Source organism: Notechis scutatus, chromosome 4, assembly GCF_049901735.1.
Source record: "Notechis scutatus isolate UNSWTSFEM ecotype Mainland chromosome 4, rNotScu1.2, whole genome shotgun sequence".
Classification (NCBI taxonomy): Eukaryota; Metazoa; Chordata; class Lepidosauria; order Squamata; family Elapidae; genus Notechis; species Notechis scutatus.
This window is the reverse complement of record NC_142012.1, coordinates 47,537,898-47,560,612: the sequence shown is the minus strand read 5'-3', so window position 1 is coordinate 47,560,612 and position 22,715 is coordinate 47,537,898. Positions and strand designations below refer to the sequence as shown.

Sequence of the window (22,715 nt, the reverse complement as noted above, 5' to 3'; positions counted from 1 at the left end):
ATAGATAGATAGATAGATAGATAGATAGATAGATGATAGATAGATAGATAGATAGATAGATAGACAGACTTATGTATTGGTTGAAATGTTGTCCAACTATCCATTTTAAAAAAGGAAGAAGGATCGGCAGTGATAATATATCACTGAGGATAAGAATTACTAGGAAAGAGCTACACCCATTTGTTTTCAGAAAAGTGTCAGAGGTGGTATTCAGCAGGTTCTGACCAGTCCTGAAGAACCAGTAGCAGAAATTTTGAGTAGTTTGGAGAACCGGCAAATACCACCTCTTACTGGCCCTGCCCAGTTGTGGGATTCAAATAATTTAACAACTGGTTCTCTGCCCTAATGATTTCTTTCAACAACCAGTTCGCCAAACTCCTCAGAAAGTTAACAACCGGTTCTCCTGAAGTAGTGCAAACTGGCTGAATCCCACCACTGCCCCTGCCCCCCATCCATTCTCTGCCTCCCAAGTCCTAGCTGATTGGCTGGGTCTTCTTTTGTTGTCCTGCATAGGAGAATGGAGCTGTTAGTGGGGTGGGGAGGGAATGGGGATTTTGCAGTATCCTTCCCCCGCCATGCCCACCAAGCCACACCATGCCAACCCACCAAACCATGGCCACAGAACCAGTAATAAAAAAAATTGAATCCCACCACTGATATGGATGCTTTGTACAGGACTTGTTCACCATGACAGGATTATGTAACCCTGATTTCCCTGATATGTTAGCAAAAATCTTCTCCTTGTTCTTGCAAATAACAACACAGTACCAAGGAACCCCCATGGTCATTATAAGCAGGTAAAAGAAAAATTATCAGTTCTCTTTTGAGATAAGCAATTATTGCTTTTTAAAGCTTTTGTGGTGGCACAATTTAGCCCCATGAATCCGGGTTTGCTAAGAGTGCATTATGGGCAACTGCCATAAGAGACTTAGAGATACAAGAGTTTCATCTGAATCCCTGACCTAATTCTCCAGTCAGTTAACAAGCTGTGTAATAGAATATCCAGACTCTAAATTCTCCTTCTGAGTTTCTTGGCACAGTTCCATGCCATTACTAATTCCACTCTTTTAAAATTCTGGCTTGCAGAACAGGATATGCAGTCAGTTAAGAAAGATACCGCCCCTCAGAGAGTTGTCTGGCATTTTTAGGGAAATTGTTACATGGTTTTCAAGGTTCTGCCTCTGATGTGCTTTTCTTCCTGCAATTTCCAAACTTGTGAGGCAAATGCTTTTCTTTATTAACTCTGTTCAACTTTGGAAGAAGATTTCCAGGATGCCATCGTTTGATTCCTCCCCCCCCCCCACACACACACTTTGGTACCCCTGATTCTATACACAGCCACAACCTCATTTTAAAGTGCACAAATGCAACTGATATTTATTCACAAATATTTACCATGAAGCAGAAATGTAAATATTGCCTGAAGAAATCTCTTTAAGTCAGTGTTTTTTTCAAATTTGGCAACTTTAACATGTGTAGACTTTGGCTCCCAGAATTCCTCATCCATCATATTGAGCAATGCTGGCTGGGGAATACTGTGAGTTAAAGTCCACGCATCTTAATGTTTCCAAGTTTAAGGGGAGCAAACATTGGTTTAGCTTCAAAAAGTGTGTGGGGGGAAAGCATCAATGGGTTTATTAGGACCATCCTAACATGGGTCATGTCTTTCCATTATTAGCATCAGTTTCGTGCTTTCAGATCACTTATTATTATAGACCCTAATTATCTGGCATAGTGCTTTCATTTTATAAAAAAGTTGAGGTATATTTTACATATTGGCTGAACTCTACCTTTCCTTTCTGCTAAGAATGGCATATAAAGTCAGATGAAGTAATTGCATTCATAGGTCTATTACTCTCCTCTGTAGAATACTGCCCCGACTGAAATTCTAAAAATTCTGGTCTGATTTAAGCTGTAAATCAGACCTCCTAAGATATTCAGCTTCAACCATAACAAAAAAAGAGCACACAAAGCAACCAGACCCCGTGCATAGGTGGCGTTGACCACCGTGTTTCCCCCAAACTTCCTAGCCTACCTCACCCTTCTAAGAGGCGAGGAGCCAACCCCCCCCCCATTTCTTTCTCTTTTTATTACCCATTTCTTATTCACAACTATGTTCCTTATACTTATTTCTTAAACATTGCAAATCAAAATAAATAAAAAAAAAAAAAAAATATTTTGGAAGCATACTTGTTGTCACCCTTTCTCACAACCATTTCTTTTCTTTCTGAACCTCTCTATCAGGGCCGTAAACTCCTATGCTATCTTTTTGAAAGCTTTTTGTGCTCTGTGCTTGAAAGAGCAATGGCAATGCTATTACCCTGTCATTGGAATTGATAAAGTATCTTGAACAGCCCCAAATGAGAAAATTCTCATCAATATAGGGATTGCCTAGAGTTTATGTAGTGCAATTGGGATATATTTTTCTCTGTAGGTCACCCTTAAAAGCTGAGGGGAAACTGGTACTGTGAGAGCTTAGAAGAATACTGTGGTCTACAAGCCATGCAATTAGGATATACAGGCAAAAGAATATTTTGTATATTGAAGACATCACTTCTGCCTTGATGTACATAGTATTTGGAGGGAAAAAAAATTCCCACAGGAATGATTTTTAATGTAATTAATGTGTACTAATTGCCATGCCTTTCTTTAAAATATTGACCTTTTTTCATAATAAAGAACAATTGTACTGATTTGTTAAGCTGTTTAATATTGTTAAGAAATAAAATATAGTCTTGATTTGCATTAAGGGAATTTTCAGAAATAGCTAAAGTTGTGTATTAAAGCTGTACATCTCCAGGGGTGAAGTAGCCCTGAATACCAATTAGACCATTTGAACTGTTGCCATTCTCCAAACTGTCTGTTCAAATGAAAGCTTTTATTTAATAAAGTGTCTTTAATATTAAGAACTGAATATCAATCTGATCTACCAAATAAAATATCACGGAGGTTAACATAATCAGCTATGGAAGATGACATTTTTGTTCTGCTCTGCCTGTCAGTGGGCATCCAAAATTTTATTATTTCTTAACTATATTTGTCTAATTAGTGGTGTTATTTAGCATTGTGGTGATATTTTAATCAAGAGGGGAAAAAATGATATGAATGATAGTTATGCTGTAGCATTTTTCAGCACTTCAGGAAAACCAGAGATGAGTCATCTAAGCAGTATGGAGAAGTTCCTTGAAAGACACATTATTTCATCCTCTTAAACAAAGAGGATCTTAAATAGTTCTTTCTTTATTTGTTCATTTAAAGCTTTTTATCCTACCTCTCAGCCAAAAGGGCTGGTAGAGCATTTGTATACCATCAGTGAAGGAAAAAGTATCAATAGCAGGAGAAAAATATGGGGAAGGAAGAAACTAAATGTAAGTATCTTCTTCTGACAGATATTTAATCACACAGTCTCCTAGGTGATTGATATTTGGCAACTGCTTTTACTAGGACTCTAGTTCTCTTGGTAAAAATAATGTTTATTAACACTTTTTGCTTATGTAATTGCTAACGCTATTAATACTGGGTGGGAAATGAGGGGGCACAAAGGCAGAGATAGTTTCGAGAGAAGGGCATTATTTTTTTAATTTATGTTTTAAAACTTTTATCCTTTTATCTGGCTCTTTATCTGGCTCTGAGATATAATATTTTATATGTTTTTTATGTTTTTAATTGTACAGAGTCTGCTCAATCACTTTGTGATTGAGATAAGCAGCCTCTAAATGTAATAAATAAACAAAACTAAGAGTATTAAACTTCACAATTCTGCTTTAAGTATTGTGAGCTCTATGGTCCTCATTCTCAATTGTTATTATTTTAGGACCCTTTTAATGTTAAAAAAGGAAAAAGTACTCAAAATTCCTTTGTTTGATAACAGCCATTCAAAATGTTGCTGTGACTTTTACAACCCAAGATGATTGTTGGGGTAGATGACTGTTGTTTTTATGTGTTCCGGAAAAGTGATCCTCAGAAAAATTGCCAAACTACTCTGCAAAATAGCTGATCATTTGGAGAAATGATCGGTTTGGAGAAAATATTCTGAAGTTTTCCAAAAGATTTCATCTCCAAAGATGGAACTTTTTGCTCATTCCTAGTATTGTGGTTTTTTTAACTGTGGATTTAAAAGTTTGTTGTATTAATAATTGTATCTAATTCTACTAAAAAATGTTAAATAATGAAGAGAAAACTGGCTTACAGAAAACTGCCAACTTCTAGTGTCATTTTCGTTTTAGAAAGTATATATCACATAACCATCTTCTTAAAATTGAAACTATTGGAAGTTGCTGTTCAGGTCTTTACTGGAAGTATGCACAGTAAGCTTCAAGTAGCAGAAAATATCTTCAGGGGATATAGATGGTGGCAAGATATACCTCAGTGGCTGCTTCTGTTAAGACTAGTCACATACCCCATATTAGTCATTTTATGACTACATGAGCACCCATTACAGCCATTTGGTAAGAACATCTAATAATGTTCTCAAAGAGTTGGAAAAAAAATTGTCAAAATGACCTTTGTGATAATATTAAAAGCAACTGTGTCCTCTTCATACGTCATTGATGATGTAAAACTATTTAACACCACTGACAATACTGCTGCCCTACAAAGCAACCTTGACTAAGTGTCAGAATGGTCAAACAACTGGCAACTTCAAATCTCGACCAACAAATGCTTTGTCTTACACATTGGCAACAAAAATCAGAACACCAAATACAAACCAGGTGGATATAACCTCACTGATGACCCTCACTCTGTCAAGGACCTAGGAGTACTCATTTCAAAAGATCTAAACCCCAGAGCTCACTGCAACAGCATTACCAAAAAGGCATTAAGAATTGTTAACATAATTTTGCGTAGCTTCTTCTCCAGTAACATTGAACTGCAAACCAGGGCATACAAAACCTTCGCCAGACCAATTCTTGAATACAGCTCATCTGCCTGGAATCCACACTGTATAACGGACAATTGAGCGAATCCAGAGGTATTTCACGAGAAGAGTACTCCACTCCTCCTCTCGCAATAGAATACCTTATGCCACCAGGCTTGAAATACTGAACCTAGACAACTTAGAACTATGCCACCTACGGTCTGACCTAAGCTTAGTACACAAAATTATCTGCTACAACATTCTATCTGTAAATGACTACTTCTGCTTTAACCACAATAACCCACGGCCAAACAATAGATACAAACTCAAAGTAAACTGCTCCAAACTTGATTGCAGAAAATATGATTTAAGCAACAGAGTGGTCAATGCCTGGAACTCACTACCTGACTCTGTTGTTGTCCTCAATACCCCAAAACTTTAATGTCTACCATGGACCTCACTCCATTCCTAAGAGGTCTGTAAAGGGGCGTGAATAAGCGCACCAGCGTGCCTACCATCCCTATCCTATTGTTCCCATATATTCGTACTTATTTTTTATGTATATACTTATACCTGTTTATACTTATATATGTTATGTTCATACTTATACTTATTTTCTCATACATGCTTGACAAACTAAATAAAATAAAATAAAATAAATAAATAAAGTATTGATGCGGGTTGCCAAAAATAGAACTGATTGAGTTTTCCTTTTTTCATATTTTCCCTTTTCCTTTAGAAAACATGATTACATTTAACAGCACATTAACCATGGATATTCTCATCCAAATCTTAAGTGGACCTAAACTGAAAAACAGCACTGAATTTCCACTGTTTATTGCTTTGTAATCCTACCAGTGCAGCAGGGCTTTAAAATCCAGCCTGAGGTGAATTTTCTTGGCAGAGAGAGAAGCAAAGGCACTTTCGTTTTAGATTCTGCACAGGGAGCTCCTGAATGTTGAGTTGTCACCTTGGGAAATGTGAGTCTATTTGCCACTCCCAGAGTATACCATCAGCATGTCCAAAAGGTATTGCTACTGACAGGGTGATGTATGAGGGAAGAAAACCACTAAAACTGAGCATGCTGTATCAAATGTGCTTGTAGTTGTTGTCTCTTTCTTGGGAATAAAAGAGACAGAGATAGAATGCTGACTTTTGCAAAGCTCATTTTTCTCCAAGGAACATGCTTCATTTCTTTCCTTCTATTATTCATTAATAAGACACCAAGTCTTCTAATGAATAAAGATCTTGTTCTTCTAAGTCCACTATACCCATTAAAGATGGAAAGACCTTATCAGAAGTCCACTTTAATTGACCTTAAAAGACAAGTTCAATTTGATTGTATTGCTTTTCTGTCTCTGATGAAAGACTGAAGCTGATGAACCTTATGAATTAGAGTCTAATCTCTCATGGAGTTATGCTAATTTTCTTGTCCTTAGTGCTTGTTTTGGGTCTTCTGTTGGATTTTATTTTAGGAAAAATGTTGCTTTGTATGCTTGCATTTACAGCAAAACATCGATGTACCTTGCAAAATACTGCTATGATTAAACAAATCAAAATAGAACATTATTTTATGAAAATTTCCTGTGATGTTATTTATTTTTATCTGGTTTAACAATTTGGTTTTTATTGCTGTAATGCTATATTTAGTGTCACATGACAACACTATAGCTATAATAAAAAGCTGAAAATAATTTACAGGGCAGCATGAAATATATGAGGTAGCCATAACCCTATTGTAATATATATAGATATAGTTATATCAAATCAAACCTTTATTAAGGTTAAAAATCAGCAAAAGGGGGAAGGGATGCAATCAATTAAAAAGAATAGAAAGTAATAATAAAATAAAAATAATAAAAAATGAAAAGGTATAAAAATTATATATAAAAACCAACTCTAAAGCATTTTAACAAAAGGGGAATAGGAACATTAGATGAGTGCAGGGAAGCATAAAGTTATCATATGGCAGACTAAATCTATCATTTATTTATTTATTTTATTTATTTATTTATTTGATTTGCCAATTGTTTACAAGATAATAAGTATAAGTGTATACATAGTTGTGAATACATGAAATGGGTACATATAAGAAAAATAAAGAGGAATAAGAGAAACAATAGGACAGGGACGGTAGGCACGTTGGTCACTTATGCACGCCCACAGACCTCTTAGGAAAGGGGTGAGGTCAATAGTAGACAGTCTAAGGTTAAAGTTTTTGGGGTTTGGGGAAGAAACTACAGAGTCGGGTAGAGTATTCCAGACATTGACCACTCTATTGCTGAAGTCGTATTTCCTGCAATCAAGTTTGGTGCGGTTAACTTTGAGTTTGTATCTATTGTGTGCTCTTGTGTTGTTATGGTTGAAGCTGAAGTATTCATTGACAGGTAGGACATTGCAATGTATGATTTTATATACCATGCTTAAGTCAGACCGAAGACGGAGTAATTCAAGGTTTTCTAGTTCTAGAATTTCAAGTCTGGTGGCATAAGGTATTCTACAATGAGTAGAGGAGTGGAGAACTCTTCTTGTGAAATATTTCTGGACTTTCTCAATTGTGCTAATATCAGATACGTAATGTGGGTTCCAGACTGATGAACTGTATTCGAGTATTGGTCTAGCAAATGTTTTGTATGCTCTGGTTAGTAGTGTGATATTACCAGAGAAAAAAGCTACATAGGATTAGGTTAACAACTCTTAATGCCTTTTTGGCTATGTAGTTGCAGTGGGCTCTAGCACTTAGATCATTAGAGGTGAGTATTCCAAGGTCCTTTACAGAGCTTGGGTCATCAACAAGATCTTGACTATTCAGCTTGTATTTTATTTTCTGATTTTTTTGCCAATATGTAAGACAGAGCATTTATTTGTTGAGATTTGAAGTTGCCATTTGTTTGACCATTCTGATACATAGTCAAGATCTTTTTGTAGGGTAGCAGTATTGTCTGTGGTATTGAACAGCTTTACATCATCAGCGAAAAAGAACGCAATTGCTCTTAATATGATCACAGAGGTCATTTATGTAGAGTATGAAGAGAGTTGGTCCTAGAACACTGCCTTGGGGACACCACTATTGACAGGTACAGAATTTGATAGGACGCTCCCAATTTTGACCATTTGTTGTCTGTTTGCCAGGAATGCTTCTATCCAGTTATTCAGTTGTCCAGAGATACCATAGGATTTTATTTTTAGGAGTAGTTTGTCGTGTACCACTGAATCAAAGGCTTTACAGAAGTCTATGTAGATTGCGTCTATTGCTTTGCCCTGGTCGAGTTGTGTCGTCCATATGTTTTTGCAGTGTAAGAGTTGAAGATTACAGGATAGTTTTTTTCTGAAACCAAATTGTTTATTGGAGAGTAGGTTGTTTGTCTCTAAGTGGAGGATGATGGATTGGTTAATAATTGATTCCATGACTTTACAGGTGACGCAGCATAAGGAGATTGGTCTGTAATTTTCAATTAGGCTTGGGTCTCCCTTTTTGAAGATGGGGATGACTGTGGCTTGTGACCATAGGTTAGGCAAGGAGCTGGTCCTGAAAGATTTTTCAAAGATTATGCTTAGAGGTTTGGCTATGGCAGTGGATAGCTTTTTTAAGAAGTAGGCACATAGTCCATCAGGTCCAATAGATAGAGATGGTTTTAGATTGCGTAGTGCTTTTTCATCATGATAGAATGATGTACTAGATAGTGATTAAGATGACTTCGTGACCTAGGTCAGCATCTGATGGATTTTATATGCTGCTGTGCAGAACCTGGCAATGTTATATTTTGTAGCAAGGTTAGTATCTAAGAGCAGCAGGGAAATGTAGAATTGTCCTGTGCATCCTGGGTATTTATGCAATAACGATGAGATGAGGCTTTCGAATGAGTCCCTGGAGCAGCACATGCTCTGTTGTTTCTGTGTGTCCAGAGTGACAGGGGCATTGTCTCTCTGTGTAGGAAACCTTCTTGGGCCTTCAAGAACAGCTGAGACGTGACATTGTACCAGAGGAAAGGCCCTCAAATGGTTAGGCATTTCGAGGTTAGTTACGTGTGCCAGAGAAAAGGCAGAATGCCTGTGAAGGTTCACATTTGATTCAAAAAGTGTTGGAGACCTGGCTAGATCCAACTGGCATTCTGAATCTGCTACACAATATTCAGTGAGTGCTCTGGCCTAATCATATTCCATGTTGAGTAGAAGACATGGAGAGAAGCCCAAGGATGAGATTTTAGTTACTGCTGTCTTTTTCTATGTGGACCAAAGGTAATAGCTACTACAGAGAAATCCATGTTAGTCCTTTTAGCTTCCTTCAATTTTCAAGCTCTCTCCACGTTCAAACTTTCTTGTTTTACTTTGAAGACATTTTGCTCAGAGGTGGTGTTTAGCGGGTTCTGACCAGTTCTGGAGAACCGATAGCAGAAATTTCGAGTAGTTTGGAGAACCGGCAAATACCACCTCTGACTGGCCCCGATCGCATCTATTCTCTGCCTCCTGAGTCCCAGCTGATCACCTGGGTCTTCTTTTGTTGCCTGCACAGGAAAAAGGAGCTGGAAAGCATGTTAGTGGGGTGGGGAGGGAATGGAGATTTGGCAGTATCCTTCCCCTGCCACGACTACCAAGCCATGCCATGCCCACCAAGCTACACCCAAAGAACCGGTAGTAAAAAAAAATTAATCCCACCACTGTTTTTGCTTCTCATGCAAGAAGCTTCTTTAGCTCTTACTGGGTGGTGGGGAATGGGAGGATTTATATACCTTGCAGACAGCAGCTGATCATTTGCATTCTTTTAGAAAATTGTTGAGGCCACATTGGAAGTTTATCTGTGTCCTCAGAGTCACCTGAATAGTGTAAATGGGTGTGGAGCTTTCTGGAAACTGCTGAAAGGACTGTGTTGTAGACTGGAGATAGACGATATCATACCCCAACCCCCCCTGTTGGGAGAGGCTGTTCAATTTGACATAGATGGATTCTTTGACACCTCTTTCGGCAAACAGACTGTCTATGTTAAAATTGAACATAACAGTAATCAAGATAGGCTATATGTGGCCAGATGAAGTGGAACAGGAGTTCCAAGAGCATCAGATAGAAATGATAACATGGTGATGATCAAATGAAGCATGGGAAAAGAATGCCAATCCTTCCCTCCTTCATGTACAAATTACCAGCTTGTTTTAACTTAGAGATTTTTAGCAGGAGAACTAGTTCTTACATTGGTAAGGTGATTAGTAGTTTTTCCCACCTTCACAAAAGTGGTAACCTTCCTTGTACACCAAAAAGTACAGTAAATAGAACCACACTTTTGTTTCTTTAATTTGCTTCTTTCGGTGAGGGAGGGAGAGAGGGAGGGAGGGAGGGAGAGAGAGAGAGAGAGAGAGAGAGAGATAATTTGCTGATATTCTTGTGTTGAAACATTAATATTCTTTCTAATAAATCTTATAATTAGAGCATTGAAAGACATGTTCCATTAATTCACCATTTTCATACAAGATGCTACAAGAAAAGTCTGACAAATAGGTTATGTGATAAAGATGTTTGTAGATGGGCTTAAGCATCTGCGTAGAGTACCTTTAACACTTTCAAAATAGAAGCTTTAAAATCTGAACTATGACTTTTTTTCCTCAGTTAAAGGAACTAAAGAGAATCATTTTTTATAATACAATGGGTTTATTTTGTTACATAATATGCATTCTCTCAAAAAGAACATACCTCTGTTTTTCCAAAATCAGCCAAACCAAAATCAAGTGCTGAGGTTTCCCTGGAGTCCCTGGAATTTCCTGGGACTTAAAAGCTTATTTTTACAGTCCTGAATCTAGCCATTAGATACTATGATCTCTACACATTTTTTTCTTCACTGCTTTTACCTAACACATGATTAGTAACATGCATGTTTTACACCAGCACATCAGTATTTACATATATCAAGCTCACTGTGAGGTGAACACTAGAATAGTAGGATTACTCATGAGAAAGAAAACACAACGTTCGGACATCTCAGATGAATAGTCTTCTATCATGCATGAAGTCATCCTAGACAATACGTCAGATAGGAATCCTCTCAACCTTCATCTGTAATTTTCAACATTTCATTTTTTTATTGCAAATATGTTTATATCAGCAAGTTATTTTAGTTTTCAGCACTTGTTGCTAGAATACGGAAGGTTTTTTCACTTCTGAGGAAAATAGTTGTCAATATGCTCTCAAGAATGTGTTATAATTCCTCTTACCAAAAAACCAGGTCACAGCAAGTAAGTAATTTCGTCACTGTTATCTATCACTAACATCAGTAAAGAACCGAAATATAAATTGATATTACTGGATTCACATAAACAGTTAGTGGGGATGTAACATAGTTAAATTATCCTTTTAATTTATTTTATTTATTTTTTTGTAATCCATATTGTAGTATGGATAGTGATACATTATGTTAAAGAGTAGTGAACTTCAGTAACCTTGTGTGGTATCTGAGCTGTAAAAATCCAGAAAACCAATAGATGCTGCCATCTAGTGGTCTGGATTTTTTGCAGTTCAGCTAGGGTAGGCCTAGTTTAGAGACAGAATACTAAAATTTTTGGTTGTTACTTCTAGAAGAACATGGTAGACTAAGGGCAAGTTTGGTTACACAATGTTAATTTTCATCTATATAAACAAGATACTTAGCCTCTTGTATCTACATATTCACTTCTGCCTTATGTAGATTTGAGACCACTGAAATTTTCTTGACATTAGTTTCCACAATACCAATTATCAAGATGCAGTATAAGGCCATGCTCCTGACCTTACCCATCGTATTTCCCCTTTCCGAAATTAATTCCTCTGCATGAGTAATACTAAAATCTTATTTGAAATAACTTTCTGAATTGCTGATTATGCCAAATAAAGCCATGATATGGTTCTTTCTGCCTTTATCCATCAAATATTTGTTCCACTGTAGAGATTATTTTAATCTGCAAAGGACTGGACAATGCTTTTTGAGATAATATTCACCTTCAGTCCTGTTAGAAGTGTCAAGAACTGTGTTCAAAAATTGGGAGAAGTACAAAATGGGAAACTGGAATAAGTAATAAAAAAAATCTATGTAAATTAATATTTCATAGATAAATTAAAAAATTTATATTGCATTTCAAGTAATGTCTACCTAAACACTTCTATAAAAGGCAGTAAGATAGCACAGGGTCAAGTATATTTGCTTGTTTTTGTTTGTTATTTAGTTATGTTTGCAAACAAAACGTACAAACATTTTGGAGCATTTTGTCATCAAATGAGCTACTTAAAGGAAAGTTAAATATATTATTTAAAAGTTAAATACTGTATATTATTTAAAATGTAGGTAAATATGTTATTTAAAGTCAATATTTTTGGAATTAATTTTGGTTTAAATGTATTCATAAAACTTCTGTGTATAAATGTATTCATCATTCTGTGTATTAAGGTATTCTGTGTACCTTAATCATAACAAAGAGAACAGGAACCACTGATAAAGTGTATGAAGTTCTATTGCTTTTATCAAGTATATTGAAACAATCCTACACAATTATGGGAAAGCAGTCTCCTTTCTCTTGCACTGATTAGTGCAACTATCCTGATATAGTTTATCTGAAAAGGAATAAAAATCTACCCCCGAAGATCCAATTATTACAGAGGTTATTGAAAGGCTTTCTTCTCTTCAAGATTTCTTTTTGACATGGATGAATATTTTCTCCAAAGCAAGTCAATTGAAAGATTTTTCTTAAGTGATTTGCTTTTGTGGAAGGCTCTGCAATCCAAAAATATCTCTCTCTTTCCCTCTTTGGCCCAGCTCTGAATGTTTGTGAGTTGATTCCCTACCCCTATTTGCCCCCTCTTTCTAATTTATCAGTCCTCTTCCATGTATTAATTACTTTCTGGTAAGTTCATATCTATCAGTTTTGGTCTTAACGAACTTTCAAGCAGCAGATAAACATGTTTCCCTCTTGTTTCTGTGTTGGTCTGTATCTCTGTGTCTGTGCCCCTATTTTTCTATCTGGGTCTGGGTGTACATGGGTAAGTAGGTGTGTATCTTTTCTCTCTTTCTATACCTTCCTGAGTCTCTTTCTGATGGCTCCCTTCTTCCTACCTATTTGTTTCTTTGTATTTTGCCTTTAAAAGAAAAAAGGGCAGAGATTCTTTGTTTATAATTGTTCTTTGAATTCTAGTGCTTTTTAGCTATGGCCTTATGTCCCTTGCCCCATGGTAAATATACCCCACCATTCATGCAGTCTCCATGTCTGAACTATATCTCAAGTCTTTAGCTGGGGTACTTTGAAGATGACTCTTGGGTTCTACTCTGGAAGTGGTTTTTCACCCTTAACCAAACTCAGATTGCTCCATGTAGAGTAGACAATGTTGAACATGTTGATGACATATTCTATCTGGCGCTACTTCTGGCTTTGCCTGTGTGACACAGGTCTGCCCTATTGGGCCCATCCCTTTACTTCTCTTTCTCCCCTTAATCCTCTCTGGGTGCAATGGAGATGCAAGCATCTGCTCCTGTGACCTTGTATCCTCTGCTAACTGGCCACAACTTGGTCAATTGCACTGTTACAAATGGATCTCATGGCCAGTAACAAAATTTGGAAAATCATCACTTCATTCCTTCAACCTTTATTTTCATAATTCTTTAAATTATTTTTATTTGTACAGAGGGATCGTTATCCAGCATTATTGCTTTCCCATTTAATCTGTCATTGAGTTTTAATAAGAAAAACAAAAAGCTATCACCTTCATACCTGTCAGTGACTGATAAATCTTTTCTCCCCTTTGGCATCAGAAGAAAAAAGAGGAGGGCTGAGAAATTCTAAGTAAAATCAACAGCCAGTGGCAACATCTTCTGCCACTATGACACAAGGAAGCCATAACTGAGGAGAGGACCAGTAGAGAAACTATGGAGGAAGTCTGCCTCTGAATGAAAGCGGCTTGAACAGATATTCTGAAATCTTGTGGTGTCCTTAAATTGCTGCAAACCCAAAAGCCAGTTTCCCAACATAATCTTTATTTCAAAAACTTATTTTAAGGCTCTTTAAACTTTTTAAAATTAAAAATTAAAAATGGTAGATGACTGCAGCTCTATGCCTTATTTGAAAGTAGTGCCAGGCACTAGTGAAAGGATGAAAGCAAAGGTAATAGAAAGTATCCTGTAACAGGTGATCATATGGTGCTTTATTTAGTTATGTATCCATAGTATCCATTTATGAATGTCCAAGGTGTCACAACAGGAAATTTTCAAGAACACCCACCATATGTTTTCAAAATTCCAATGTATACCATCAATGGAAAAACAGTCAATAGAGACTTATTTGGGTTAGGAAACAGCCATATGGTACCATCCTTACTCTGGAAATACCAGCTTTCAAACAACATAATGAAGTATGTTGTTAAGACAGTATGTTATATCTGAAAAGTCCAATAACTAAGTTGTTTCTCCATTGTATGCTGATAATTTGGATAAATTTTGTTGTTTACAGTAATGCTGCCTCAAAATACTGAGGTCATTATTTAGTGATGTTGACCTGCTAGTATTCCAAACATTTCTTCTATCACCCTCCTTTTTTCTCTTATAACACACAATATTAGAAGGCTTGTTTCCATATATTTCTACATCCAGCCAAATGAACCTGTGTAAATGTAGAAAGACGGCTTTCATTTCATTGTTATTATCACATTGAGACCCTTTTTTATTTTTTATTTAGTATAATTGGGGAAACAATCTCTCTTTGTAGGATAATAAAACTGATGGCTCATTACCTTTGGGGTCAAGAGCATTGCCTGCCCCTCTTCACCACTCTTCAAATGAAAAACAATATTGGGACAATAAACTGCTCAACTTTATCAGCTATCAGTTTTTTTTCTTCTCTGCACAGGAGTAGATTCCACTGTTGTTCTGTCAATTCCATTTTTAAAAGCTGCTTTCTTGCCTTTTACAAGAAAATGTTGTGCCTCTGGTGCAGAGGGGAAAAGGAATCGAATTTCATTACAGCTAAGTGCTTACCTTCTGTGAAAGCCAGCAGGGTGTATTATGGAATGTTAATAAAATAGGAGGAATGGAAGTAGAAGCACATTTCAGGAAGCTAAATTACTTTGAGCCACTAGCACCCCTCTCATTTCATACTGATTGCTGCCTTTCCTACAGTCTAATTGCAATATTTCTGTGGACTTACAGCCCAGTGATAACTGGTTGGCTTGACTTTGCTTTACTGCAACCCAGAACAGCAGGAGCTTTGCACTTCTTCCCTGCTACTCCATTATAGATTCTGACATTGCATTAATCCCTAGAGACTTCAGCCTAAATTAAATATGAGAATTTATCTTTTAGTCACCAGTCTTCCTGCCCATCTCCAGCTGAACTGCTGCAACTAAGTGGGAAAGGAGTGACCCTGATCAAAGGAACAATATTCATCTGTTTTCTGCTGCATGGCAGATCACAGGCTGTATCATTAATGGTGTGTCTCGTCCACTTAGCAAGGTATTAGGCCCTTGTCAGCTTGAATCAATGTCAGTATGTGCAGGTTTGAGACAGCACATAGAAAAGGCCATCAAATTCTAGCTCACTAAGAATGTGGGCCATGGAACCAATTCAATCCTCTCATGGAGGAAACGAAAAAAAAAGAAAACACATTTCAACTTTTTGTCTGTTGTAATCAGATGCATCTAAGAGAAAGAAAGAATAAAATCTGTTTCTGGCTGAAGGTTGCTTTATTACTATCCTCTAACTCTGCTGAAAAGGGGAAAAAAATGAATTAAATGGAAGGATTCAAACAGAAATCAGAAATGTTTTCTAAGATACAGGTTTGTAAGCAAGTAGATTGACTAATTTTACATCTGGTTCAGTGAACCGGTAGTTCGAATGACTGGCTGGGCCTGCCCACCTCACCCTGCCAGGAGTCTCCACGTGGCTCATTTTGGATCGCAGGTAACCGCAGGGCCTGTGCAGACGCTCGGGGAGGCCAGAAATGGGCCAGTTTCTGGACTCCAGAGAGCCTCCAGAGCCCAGGAAGGGCAAAACAGGGGCCCCCATGGCCCATTTTCATTCCCAGGGTGGTGTAGAAGGCCACCACAGCCACGCTCACCCAGCAACCGGCCAGACAACCTGTAGTTAAATTATTTGAAACACACACACACAAAGAGAGGGGAAAGGGAAAAACAAGCTTTTTTCCTGTTCTGAATTCTTTTTTAAAGAGAAGAATACATTTTTACTTTGTGATTAATTCAGCATGACTTCCTTTTTTATGACTGAATATAATTTTAAAAATAAAAGCATTTTGATAGACAAAAGGCTCAATACCCTTGGCTAAATTTGGTGTCTGTGTGAGTGTCTACCTCTAAAACTGTAGGTTTACTTCCATTCCCTTTAAAAATAATTCCAACGAGTGGAAAAGATACCTGTGTATTGATTTACTTTCAGCAAAGCATGCTCAGCAGTGGCTTTGGCTTGCTGTAGCATTGCTCATAAAATTCTAATCAACCACTTGTAATCCTAAACAAAGCATAACAAAACCCCTGGGCCAGCCAGATAGACATTTGTAATGTTTACTTCCTGCCTTCTGTGAGAGATAATATTGTTCTAATTGGATATTAATCCTTCTGAAATGCAGTCTTTCTATTCTAAGTTCATTGTCTTAAAGTGGGATTCACTGTGCTATCATCTTTTTCAGGTTTGCAAGTTAAGAAGTGGAGTTGTTATTTTGATCTAGCTAAAATAGATCATTTGGTTGGAAAATAGTTGGCTCTGCTTTTATTTGTGTCAGTGGAACTTGTACTGGTGTGATGGAAATAAAGTTACTCACAGGCTTACTTGTTAGCTTGAAAGTCTTGTTTGTTCCTTTTTAAAGCTCAGATTCACAGAGCATGACACTTCTAATGCTGTGGTATCATTCTTGCCTGCTTTTTCAGTTGCTCAAAAGCTGTAGAAATAAAGATCTGACCTTCCCCATGTTCTAATTGGATTTTAGTACAGAAGACAAATAAGACTGTGCTTCTGAAAGCCTACAACAACACACTGAGTTTGTACAGTTGGTAATTTATTTATTTCATCATCCATCTGAGCTTTTGGATGTGACTTATATAATTATCCCATTTCCCCTGGTGTTTTTTCTTCACAGGGACAATTCTTCAAGGTATATTAGATTTAGAGATATAGATTGACCCAAGATCACCAGGCAAACTTGGTGGCTGAGTGAGAATTTGAAACTAAATTTCACCAGTCTTAATATAATTTGCTTTGCATAGACATATGATTGTTACTGTCTCAGGAAGCCTTGGTCAGAACACAAATGCTACATTAGAAATAACTAATAAAATGTCTAGCAGCATAAAATTCATCGTCCTTCCAAACAAGAGGGAAAGCATGGTGTTCTTTGTCTATTATCTAAAGGTAAAGGTTTACTCTGTCCAGTTGAATCCAGGGACAATCCTCATCTCTGTTTCTTAGCCGAGAGAACCAGCATTGTCCAAAGATACTTTCTGTGATCATGTGACCAGCACATGGAAAGCTATTACTTTCCCACTGAAGTGGTACCTATTTATCTACTCGCATTTGCATCCTTTTGAATTGCTAGGTGGGCAGGAATTGGGGTAAGTAATGGAAGCTTATCCTGTCGCATGGCACTTGGATCTGGAACCTGGACTGTCAGCTTTCTAGCTGATAAACCTAGCTTCTTTAATCGCTGAGCCATTGTGTCCCTGGCTATTGTCTATTGCTTAAGCCTTTCACATAAACTATAAAACTAAAAAAAACCAGCCAATATAATCTATCTAACTCAGTACATTGGCTTAGTAGTTTTCCAAGTCTAATAAGATCTGTCATTATTTTGGATGACTAACTTTCACCCTCAGGAATGTAGTATGGCTACTGATCTCAATTTTTGAAGATCCTGTAGCAACTTTGAATTGTGCTGAATTTCATTTTCCTTCTGTTTTGAGGAAACATGCAGTGCTATTTCCCTAGCTCTGAAAAGTCTGCCATTCCATTCTGGAAAGTGTCAGACAGAACTCATGATATGTTTCCTCTAACACTTAGCTCAAATATATACAATAGTTTATTTTTTGTACTCAGTTAAAGAATATTATAAAGATTGTAACTTGCAATAAATCTGGAGTATCTTGTTTTAACAAATTATCATGCTGGCATTTCAGACAATGTGTCAGCCTCACTGGACACTGGATGATTGTTACTGACAAACCATGGTACTCACGATTGTATGATGTAGTTACAAGGGTTTATTTTATCAGCAAACATCTAACTCAGTCCCAAAAGGCAACTCTGGATAAAATCTGATTAAAGCTAGTGCTGAGAGCAACTGCCTCTCTGCGCTTATTATAGCTGCCTGTTAACCCCACCCAGCTAACCTATATCCGCCCGTCTCTTTCCCCCCCACCTCCACCCCACATCTACTTTTGCCTAACCCATCTGATCACCAACCCATCTGATCACCTTCAACCCTCCATCACCCCAGGAGCTGCTTCTAAACAGTAACCAAACACCCCACGCAATCTCGTAGAGGAGCCAATAGGTCCGATGCCTTCACACGCCGATGCCGCTCGCTTGCAAACGCCGCCAAACAGTGCTGTAACCACCGCCCAACAGCTGACAAGCAGCTCTGGCATTCCATAGCAGCTGCATCTCGGAACTCAAATGCTGGCAGTCCGTGACGATGCTCCCTACAGCCTGGATAAAAGAGGAGGCAGGCGGTGCTATAAGACAGGTGTTGTGTTCCCCAGCACCTGTCATAACGTCGCTTTTCCCAGTGTTGGGAGGAGACAGGCTTCACTTTCCCCAGCTCCTGTCAAGGTGTCGGGCTCCAGGGATGACTGCTCACCTCGAGCCCAACACAATGTTCAAGATGTGTCTCTGATCTCAACATGCAATTAATTTAACAACAAATTCTTTTTCAAGTGTTATTTGATACCCCAGAGAATGTTTAGTAAGCCTTGAATGTTGGACATTCGTGGCAGAATGTTTAACGTTTAACAGAAAATTTAATGTTTAACGTTAAACAGAAAGTTTAATGTGGTCAAACAATTGGCAACTCCAAATCTCGACCAACGAATGCTCTGTCCTACACATTGGTTTAAAAAAAAATCAGTACACCAAATACAACCTAAGAGGATATGACCTTGTTGACGACCCTCACTCTGTCAAGGACCTCGGAGTACTCATATCTAACGACCTAAGCACCACAGCTCACTCTAACAGCATTGCCAAAAAGGCATTAAGACTTGTAAATCTAATCTTACAAAACTTCTCTAGAAATATAGAATTGCTAACTAGGGCATACAAAACTTTTGCTAGACCAATACTCGAATACAGCTCATCTGTCTGGAATCCGCACTGTATATTGGACATTAATACAATTGAGCGAGTCCAGAAGTATTTCACAAGAAGAGTACTACACTCCTCTGCTCACAACAGAATACCCTCTATCACCAGGCTTGAAATTTTAGGCTTGGACAACCTTGAACTACTCCGCCTATGGTTGGACTTAAGCAAAGTACACAAAATGATCTTCTACAATGTCCTACCAGTCAATGACTACTTCAGCTTCAATCGCAACAATACAAGAGCACACAACAGATACAAACTCAATGTTAACCACTCCAAACTTGATTGCAGAAAGTACAACTTCAGCAACACAGTGGTGAATGCCTGGAATGCACTACCTGACTCTGTTGTTACATCCTCTAACCCCACTCCTTTAACCTTAAACTATCCACTATTGACCTCACCATTCCTAAGAGGTCTATAATGGGCGTGCATAAGTGCACAATCATGCATACCATCCCTGTCCTATTGTCCCCATTTATTTGTACCTATTTCCTGTATTCTTACTCATGTTTTTACTTATACCTATTATCTTGTAAGTGATTGACAAATCAAATAAATAAATAATAAATCAAATAAGAATGGATATTCAAATATAGCCTTCAGCTTCTTCTATCATTCTTTGCTGAGTTTAAATTTTGCATCAATGAGATGTATTTATAGTCCAGCTATAAACTGGTTTGGAATGAACAAAAGAAAGTCTAACCACTACTATCCTAATATATGCATACATCTATCTACATGTCAAATGCTATGTTAAACATTTATAGATATGCCAGTTGCAGTTTTCTGTATCAAGAAATCATGAATGGGGCCATGGAGCCCTGCCTCTTAATATTGTGAAAATTGAAATACCCATTGAGCTTATGTATTATGTGCCATTGCTTGCAATGAAATAAACATCTTTTATCAGAAAGAAATACCCTTTACACTGTGGTTTGTTGCCAGCCAATATTTGGCCAGGTTTTTATTTGTTTAACATATAAGCTGGGTGTCAACAACTTCTGTGTTCATGGGAGGGGAGCTCTTTCAAACTATTCATTTCATTTCATTATTTTTTCCAAGATATATTCACCAGCAACTGATTTCTTGTAGATTGAGTTCCTAAGTGGTGAGGTGAAGATCAGCCCTAATCTCGTATTGAAACTATGCAAAGATAGTGTTTAAACTTTAAAGTGAAATGCAGGCAAAGAAGCTACTTTGTGGTAGCTCAGTTTAAAATAAAGTTGCTATCTTTTCGGTATTTTTTTTTTATCAAAACTTTTTGAAATGTGCAAATGTTATACCATGCTGGGAGCAAAAGTATATATATAAAAATAAATAAAGTGATAATTCTGAAATAGGAAAAATGTGATAAATCATATTCTTTATTCTTTGATTCAACTACCTCAAACTCCAAATCTAGTTGATGTTAATATGTTATATCTTCAACTATATCTATTTAATCCAATTTTCTACATTTTAATGAATCTCCAAACCTGAATCTGTCATTGTATATGTAATATAAATGAAAAGGGAGGACAGTCATTGAAAACCAATATCAATTATTCCATATTCAATATAACTGTATCAAATCTGTATATTTGTTGGCATGCAAATATTGTTTTCCAGTACTTTGATCAAATGAAACTTCCCATAGTTTATATATTTTTATATATTGATTTTAATTTCTTTCAAAAAAAAAGAATATTTTAAATGAATCTTAGTTCTGAATTATGTAGTCAGTGAATCATAGACCAATAGGGTAATTTTTAGCAAATTAGTTTTTATAGTAGCAATATTTATGTCTAGTTGATAGATAGTTAGGTAATAAGTTTTATGTCCCACCTTTCCTTCAGAAATTCAAAGGTAGCATAAATAGAAGTGTCTTTGTAAATTTTTCTCTTGCAAACACAAACTCGGGAGATACGTTGCCTAATAGATAGTGAATGGGCCATATCATATTGTAAAGTTAAAATTATAACTCGTCTTTACTCCAATAACATTCTGAAATTTTTCAAAATAAAAGATCTTAAAATAAAGGCTCATTTTATTCTAAAACATTTGTCTATGGGTTAAATAAATATGAATATTGCCAGGGATGAGAAGTAAAAACTATGCATGTTTTAAATATAGCATTTAGATTTAGCATTTATTTCGGTGAGCTGAAAATTGCAAGATATCGCTATTCCAGCTTTTGGAGTTAAATGCATTCACTAAAATATTCTATCAAAAATTTTCTTGTTTTGGCATGTGCAAATTGAGACTAAGTGAGAAAAGATGTACTAATATACATACCAGAGGTGGTATTCAGCAGGTTCTGACCAGTTCTGGAGAACCAGTAGCAGAAATTTTGAGTAGTTCGGAGAACTGGCAAATACCACCTCTGACTGGAGATTTTACACTATCCTTCTCCTGCCACGCCCACCAAGCCACGCCCACAGGACCGGTAGTAAAACATTTGAATCCACTGGTACATAATGTATGCATAATGCTGTCCACATTAGGGAAAGCATAATTACATGTTAAGATTACTACCATGAAGTAGTTGCACTTTAGTTTCATATCCTGGGTTTTCTTCTACTAGTTCAAAGTGGCATATACAACATTCCTTCCTACAATTTTTATCAGAACAAATCTGTGAAGTAGGTTGAGTCTTCCCAATTCTCTCCATCACCCAAATCACTATATGAAACTAGTTCTCATTTACAATCTAGTGCAATCATCCTTTCTTAGAAATTATTGGAAATAAGACAGGCCAGACATTGCTGTCTTTCATTTATCCCCTTATTTTTCCACCCTTATGCTTTGCTAGAACTTCTTGTAGCTTTTTCTTTATTTCAAGGGATCTATGCAGGACAGAAAAATGAAACAACTTTGCAATATCCTCAGTGAATCTTCTTGAAAACTATACCTAGCATCAGGGGTGGGATTCAAATTTTTAACAACCGGTTCTGTAGGCGTGGCTTAGTTGGTGGGATGGCTTGGTGGTCATGTTATTGGCTGGGCATGGCCAACTCAATATCATTCACATCGAGGCATGCATCTCCTTGCCTGGCCTCTCATGACTGTGGGGATGCTGCAACAGTCGTAAGTGTGAAAAATGGTCATAAGTCACTTTTTTCAGTGCCATTGTAACTTTGAATGGTCACTCCACACAAGTAAAGTACCAGCAAAGGAGGGGAAAAAGACTCCAGAGAAGTTCCTGAGACAGGAAGTCTAGTCCTGCCAAGAATGTAATAAGGGTTAACGGAGAGGCAGTTTCTGTAAGCAACACCAGAATGTTTCCTTCCTGCCTTCCTTACAAGATTAGGCCAGTAATTTCTTCTAACAACCAGTTCTCCAAACTGCTTAGAATGTTAACAACCGGTTCTAGCAAATAGGTGCGAATTGGTAGAATCCCACCCTTGCCTAGCATTCAATGATGGAATGCAAATTCTTTTACTACCGGTTCTGTGGGCATGGCTTGGTGGACGTGGCAGGGGAAGGATACTGTAAAATCTCCACTCAGAGGTGGTATTTGCCAGTTGTCCAAACTACTCAACATTTCTGCTACCGGTTCTCCAGAAC

The 22,715-nt window shown here is 37.2% G+C and overlaps 1 protein-coding gene across 4 annotated transcripts in view; it reads left to right on the top strand.

Annotated features, from left to right (window-relative positions):
- Positions 1–22,715, top strand: part of GALNTL6 (polypeptide N-acetylgalactosaminyltransferase like 6) — a 503,056-nt gene that overhangs the window by 429,530 nt on the left and 50,811 nt on the right. The gene's annotated exons all lie outside the window — the stretch shown is intronic.